Below are 6,000 nucleotides of genomic sequence, written 5' to 3' on the forward strand. Positions count from 1 at the left end.
GAATAAAAAAAGTTTTTGCGGTAGAGACATTTATGAGCAAACACAGCCTGCAGAAACTGACAGAACTGATATTTCCAAAAGCTTGCTTTCCTTGCACTGCCTGATCTGCTTTCCACTTCAAGTTTTAACCCCAGAGCAACCGCTGCCATGCACAGAAAGCTCTCTTCCAACTTCACTGCTTCTTTCTGCTCAAATGCTCACACACACACTGAAAATGTTGACACAAGCTACAGACAGCCCAGTAATATCTCAAAGTTACAGGAGGTGAAGAATTGTCAAAAAAGCAGCTACCTTACCCACCTTCTGTGCTGGCAGCAACACGCTGAAGGAGACGGGACACCTCCTGCGACTGGCTGACCAATAACTCCAAAGGGGAATGGAGGATTGGAGCATCTCCTCCCAGCTCAACGCCTGGCTAGGCAAGTGCCTGTGCGAGCACCATCACTGCACAGAGCGCAGACAGAAACTGGCAGCTCGGACTGGGACAACTATTACTTATGCTGCACTGCCACCAAGAATTTACTTGCGAGATCTGAGTTCAAAATAAGAGGAAATAATGAAAGTACATGCCAGAGGAAGAAGATAAAGCAAAGGCTCCGCAGAAAGGAAAGAATCAAAACCAGCCAGCACTTCTCTCTGCCACAGGCAATCCAGATGATTCAGCCCAAGGTCCGAAAGGTTCCCCGAGGAACAGGCTGCTGGGGAATGCATGTCAGCATGCGGTGCTCACACTGAACTCAAAGACACCTGGATGTTATTGAAGGACGAAGAAAAAACTCCAAATTATTTCTGCAAGCCTATTTTAACTATTTTGCCTGTTCTTACAGTTCTGCACCTATTCCTAAATTAATGTTCTGGGCTCTGTATTGCACACAGAAACAAGCACACAAGGACAGTGCACCAGCTCTTTACAGTGTTAACTGTGAAACGTTTGTTAGAAATACAAATATGTATGCACAACATAAACACAATACACAAATGAACCCATCTACGAATCACCAATTACTTCTTTACTAATTATTTCCATAAAAATACAGTGTTTTACATTGTTCTAACTTGTACTTTTCTTGTCCATCTTAATTTATTACACTGAAATAGTCAACGGGAGTCCAGACCTCTGTGAAGTGCAGCAATCAAGTAAAAGTAGCTGATTTTAATTACATTCAATTGCTTTCCTCCAAGAAAGTACAGACTGCTATAGGACTTATAATGAAAATACTAAAAAAAGACATGCTCCTATTAACCCACTGCAAGCCCACAATGCTCAATGAGTGATTCTACTGAAATGTAATCCATGTGTTTCAACATAACAACTTGCAAACAAAATACTGCTGTGGATTGGTTTTTTGGTGTATTTTCTTAAATTACTATGATTTCTTGTTAAGATAGAAACCATGTTAAAATAAAAGGTGGCATCTCTCTAAATAGCAATGAAAATTATTAAAATTCGTGTCATCTAATTGTTTAGTTAATGCCAGTCCTCAGAGTAAGAAGCCTGAGCTCTCAGTCTGTTCTTTCCAAAAGCAAGTAAGAACATAAGCTTATCAAATGCAACAGACCACTGCCTGGAACATTCCTCCTATCAAGGAAAACCTGTCTATGCCTTAAGATATACACAACTACATGATATAAATTGAGACATTAACTATACTATAATTTAAAAGCACAGCTATTTAGCTGTAAGGCACCCTGGGAGGACAAGGTTTACAGACCACTTAGCACCAACAAGCAGCATAACCTCATGGCTCCAGACTCTCAGAGCCCTGAGTCCAGCAGCAGAGTCTGCTGGAACAAAGACACATTTCAGCAAACTGGAAACACACAGACCAGGTGGGATGCATCTGAAAGTCCAGAGGAGCTGGCCAATTTCACTGAGAGACAAAACTGCGAAAGACTGTAAGACTGACTGAGGTTCCTTACGGCTGGAAGAAAGGCAAACATCACATCCAACTTCAAGAGCCAAGAGGAGGATTCAGGTGGCTGCAGACCAGGCGGCCTAACCAAACACAACGGGATCATGGAGCAAATCCTCCTGGAAGGCATTCCTATGCCCAAGGTGAACAGGGTTATTGGGAACAGCAAGCATAGATCCAGAGTACAAACAACACCTGAGCAGTACAAGGAGACGGCTGGTTTACTGGGTGACACACAAGCGGACATGGAAGACCATCAGCACAGTCCCATGCTGTATCCAACCCCAACTGGTGAGACAGGCACTGCAGAGAAGAAGCAATATTGTTCTGAGGAAATTATCAGCAGCACCAACTCCATTAACCAGCAGTCACAGTCACATTCTGCAGGGACTACCACTGAAGCCAGTACCTCTGAGTGTCTTCACACCCATTACTGAGGTCATTAAAGAGTGCAACCTCAGCTGGTTTGCCAATGAGCTGGGCACCAGTGGTCAGTACACAGGAGGGCAATGTGTTCAGGACCTCTTGCTATGCAGCAAGAACTTCAGTTTTAACCCTGTCTGCTTAAAAACATCAGGAAGATCTTTGTCCCTGCTATGCTTCCCAAGGACAGGAAACATCCCTGCAAAAGAACAGGCTTTCTACAGAGGCCTTACTCATCTTTCAGAGTAACCAACTTAATTAAGCAGGTTTCTGAAAAAGATTCATGTATAATTTAAAAGAGTCACATACACACAATCAAACCACATTATCTCTTTCAGCTTCGTGGTGTCCTCCTGGAACAGTTCTGACACCAAAATTAAGTAAACACTTTAAAACCCATAGAGACACTTTCCAATACTCTCTACAGAAACTTTGTCTCTTTTTAAAGTTAAGAATACAGAAAAAAAAAGGATGAAAAAACATTAATTTCAAACTCTTGTCAAATACTTCAGGGTTTTCTTAGGAAGCAGGACTCCAGCAAAGGAAAGAGAATCACTCCAGCAATCCAGGTTACAGCAATGGTTCCTTTAATACCTGTACTGGTGTAGCAAAGATTGAGGCTGGAATACATTATCAAAAATATAACTGTCAAAACAAAAAAAATCTTACAAAATACACTTAAAACACCTTTGTCTCCTTTAAGAGGACAATTCTATGAGGCTTACTGTTCACGTTTGAAATATGCATTTTATTTTTCACTTAGAAGGTCAAGATTAAAATTCATGGGGTGGAAGAGCACTTAGAGTAAAGATTAGTACAGCTGGTGGTCAGAGATTTAAAAGGTTCAATGTTGCAGTCTGACACATTTGTGCATCCCTCGTGCTGCTACACCAGGATTAAGAGTGCTGATACGGTGCATCTGCCCACTGCGCACGTAAAACGGGTATAATCTAATGACAAACTAGCCTGAACTGGAAATCAGAAGGTTTGTAATTACTAAGGTCAGTCAAGTCTGAAATAGCCTTTCAGCTATAACAGAAATAATAAAAATACAACTGATTATTTTTAAATTAGAGCTGAATACATTTACAAATGTCTCTACCTGATAATGCCCTTGTCATTCTTTGCAATTAACGAATCGACAGCAGCTTTAGAGAGAAGAAAAGATAACTAGGAGAGAGCAAAGATCCAGCCACTGATGTGGGCGAGCAGAATTAAAATGCAGAAATAGAGGTGGCTCTGTTGCTTCGAGAAAAACAAAAACAATAAGCACCACCACAAACAATCTTGTGGTTTCCTAGCCAATGCATGCCAGCACACAGGAGCTCTTACCACCGTCACTGTCATTTATTACCTTCAGCACAAGTGGCACTAGCCGGCACACACACAGCGACTCCTGGCAGCAGTGCCTCCTTACGTGATCTCAATGGTCCTAAGAGCGTGACCCAGATAAGCACATCACCCACTGCAGCTCGTGGCTGTGTCAGAGACACAGCAATAGCCACACACACCCCAACGCACTTCTTCCTTCGGATGGAGTCAACATCCCTACAACCAGACAAGTGAACTAGTTCAGGAAGTTGTTCTAACCATAAAGTAACCTGGAGGGGGAAAAAAGAAATAACAAGTACTGCTTTTTGACCAGTTCTCTGAACTCACTTCCTTGCTGCACAAGTCCCATTTGTTGACGCAAGGGAAGAAAAAGCCTCAACTCACCTCATCCTCAATTGCTCTGCAGTACATGCTATGGCCTGGATGTTTTTGCAATCCTCTTACTAATATCACCTAATCTTAATCTGTGAATCACTTTTCAAAAGCCTGCATTCTATCTTTACCCAAGCAATCCTGCATTTCACTGTCACTACCTTAAAGAGAACACCGCAGAGCACTTCATTCTGAATTAGCTTAGACTCCTGCAACACTGAGCCAATGTGTGCTCACGTGTGCCTGTGTGAGTGGTCCCTTCAAGTTTAAACTGCAAACTAACCTCTAATACCGCATCACCCATGCAGATGAACAGCACTGCCTGCAGTGCTACCCCAGCACAACACGCAGAACCGCTCTCTTCCCCCAGCATACATTCAAAAGACGTGGCACATGAGTCAGGCTGACGCTACTCAGGACTTTGACAAGGTTTGGCCAAACAAAGCCACACTATTCCCTAATTCACAGGGAGAGGATGATGCCTGCAATGCAGCCAGCAACTCTCTTTGCAGACAGAAAGACTGCTGCCCTTTGGAAAAGAATCACTAGTGAGAGTACAGCCTGAGAAAAGGAGAAGCAGTGCTTACCCAAGGGAGCTATTTCTTATGTCTTACTGGATTTATTTCTCTTAAGCTTTAAAAAAAAAAAAAAAAATTGACTTTTTTTTTTTAAACTCTTTTATGCAAAAGCATGGATGCAGGCACGCAGGTATGAGATCACGGCACGGTTGGCTTGGAAGGAGCCCCAAAGCCCCCCCAGTCCCTCCGGCGCCCTGCCCAACCCGCGCTGCTCAGCCCGCACTCCTCCGTGCCGGGACACGGCACAGAAGCACAGCGGCTCCGGGAGCAGCCGGGCAGCAGAGCGCCGGAGGACACGGATGTTTGCGCCGAGCCTCGGCCAGGGAGGGCCTAGCAGGGAGCCTGGGGATTAAAGGGGAAAAAAAAGAAACCCAAAGCGCTCGGAAACAGGGAGGTAACTCCGAGCCGTGCGGACAGCGCAGGCTCGCGCTCATCCGGCCGCGGGCAGGGACTTCGCTCTCCCCCTCACGGAGGAGGGCACAGCGCGCTCCCCAGCTCCCGCGCCCAACTTTACGCCGCGAACAATCCGTCGCCCTCACGCGGGACACGGAACGGCGGCCCGGCCCGCTCCCTCCCCTCAGCTCGCGAGCCCCGCGGCGGCATCGCCTCTCTCACCGCTGCCGGCCCAGCCGTCCTCCGGGGCGCCTCCGGCCCGTCCCGGCCCGCCTCTGGACGCGGGGCGGCGGGCAAGGGAGGCCGAGCGAGCGGAACGCGGCGGCCGCGCAGCCGCCTCAGGGCCGGGAGAGAGCCGTCCACATTCCGGCAGCGGGAGGGGAAGGGAGTGCAGGGAGGATGGCGGAGCGCGGCGCGGCGGGTGGGGGCACGCGCGCGCCGCTCCCCTCCTCCTCCTCCTGCCGGCGGGCCGCGAGCGCCCGCTCCCGGGGTGGCGGCGCTGCCGTCCCCGGCTCAGCGCGCCTCGAGCAGCGGAGAGGCCCGAGTCCGTAACGTTAAGAGAGCCTGAGCTGCAAGACCTTTCTCCCCGTCCCTTTGAACGTGAGAAAGGCCGGCTGTGAAATCGTCGAAGTCCCGGCTGCAGCCGATGGGCAGCGACGTGCCTGCAGAGCTGCCCGGGAGAGAGGGCATTTGTTTGGTGCTGGCTCGTCACGCTGCTTATCAGGTGTTTTGGTACGGTTAAATCAATATTTAATATTCAAGTCGTAAACAGACGCCTACGTTTAGGAAAACATCTGCACTGTTTGTGTGCAAATAACAAGAGGTTGTCCCAGTGGTTTCTTTCCTCCCCTTTGTATTCCATGTGGAACAAATTGCCCTCAAATTACCCCATAACTCACACAGCTGCTGTGCTCTCAGCATCGGACACAGCCCAGCAGAGCACGGCAGCCCCACACCTTGTTACAAAGCACAGCAATCACACAGAACTG

The 6,000-nt window shown here is 47.4% G+C and overlaps 1 protein-coding gene across 4 annotated transcripts in view; it reads right to left on the bottom strand.

The window, feature by feature from the left end:
• RABGAP1L (RAB GTPase activating protein 1 like) overlaps positions 1-5,679 on the bottom strand; it is a 199,972-nt gene extending 194,293 nt beyond the window's left edge. The window contains exon 1 of one of the 4 annotated variants that reach the window (XM_052666174.1): positions 5,590-5,679. The gene's annotated coding sequence lies outside the window, so the exon portion shown is untranslated. Of the gene's footprint in view, positions 1-5,233; positions 5,412-5,589 lie in introns of those variants that run through there. The other 3 variants (XM_052666175.1, XM_052666173.1, XM_052666176.1) reach the window with 3 other exon arrangements.
• Positions 5,680-6,000: the final 321 nt, after the last annotated feature.

This window comes from Tympanuchus pallidicinctus, unplaced genomic scaffold (assembly GCF_026119805.1).
Source record: "Tympanuchus pallidicinctus isolate F22 unplaced genomic scaffold, pur_lepc_1.0 scaffold7, whole genome shotgun sequence".
NCBI lineage: Eukaryota > Metazoa > Chordata > Aves > Galliformes > Phasianidae > Tympanuchus > Tympanuchus pallidicinctus.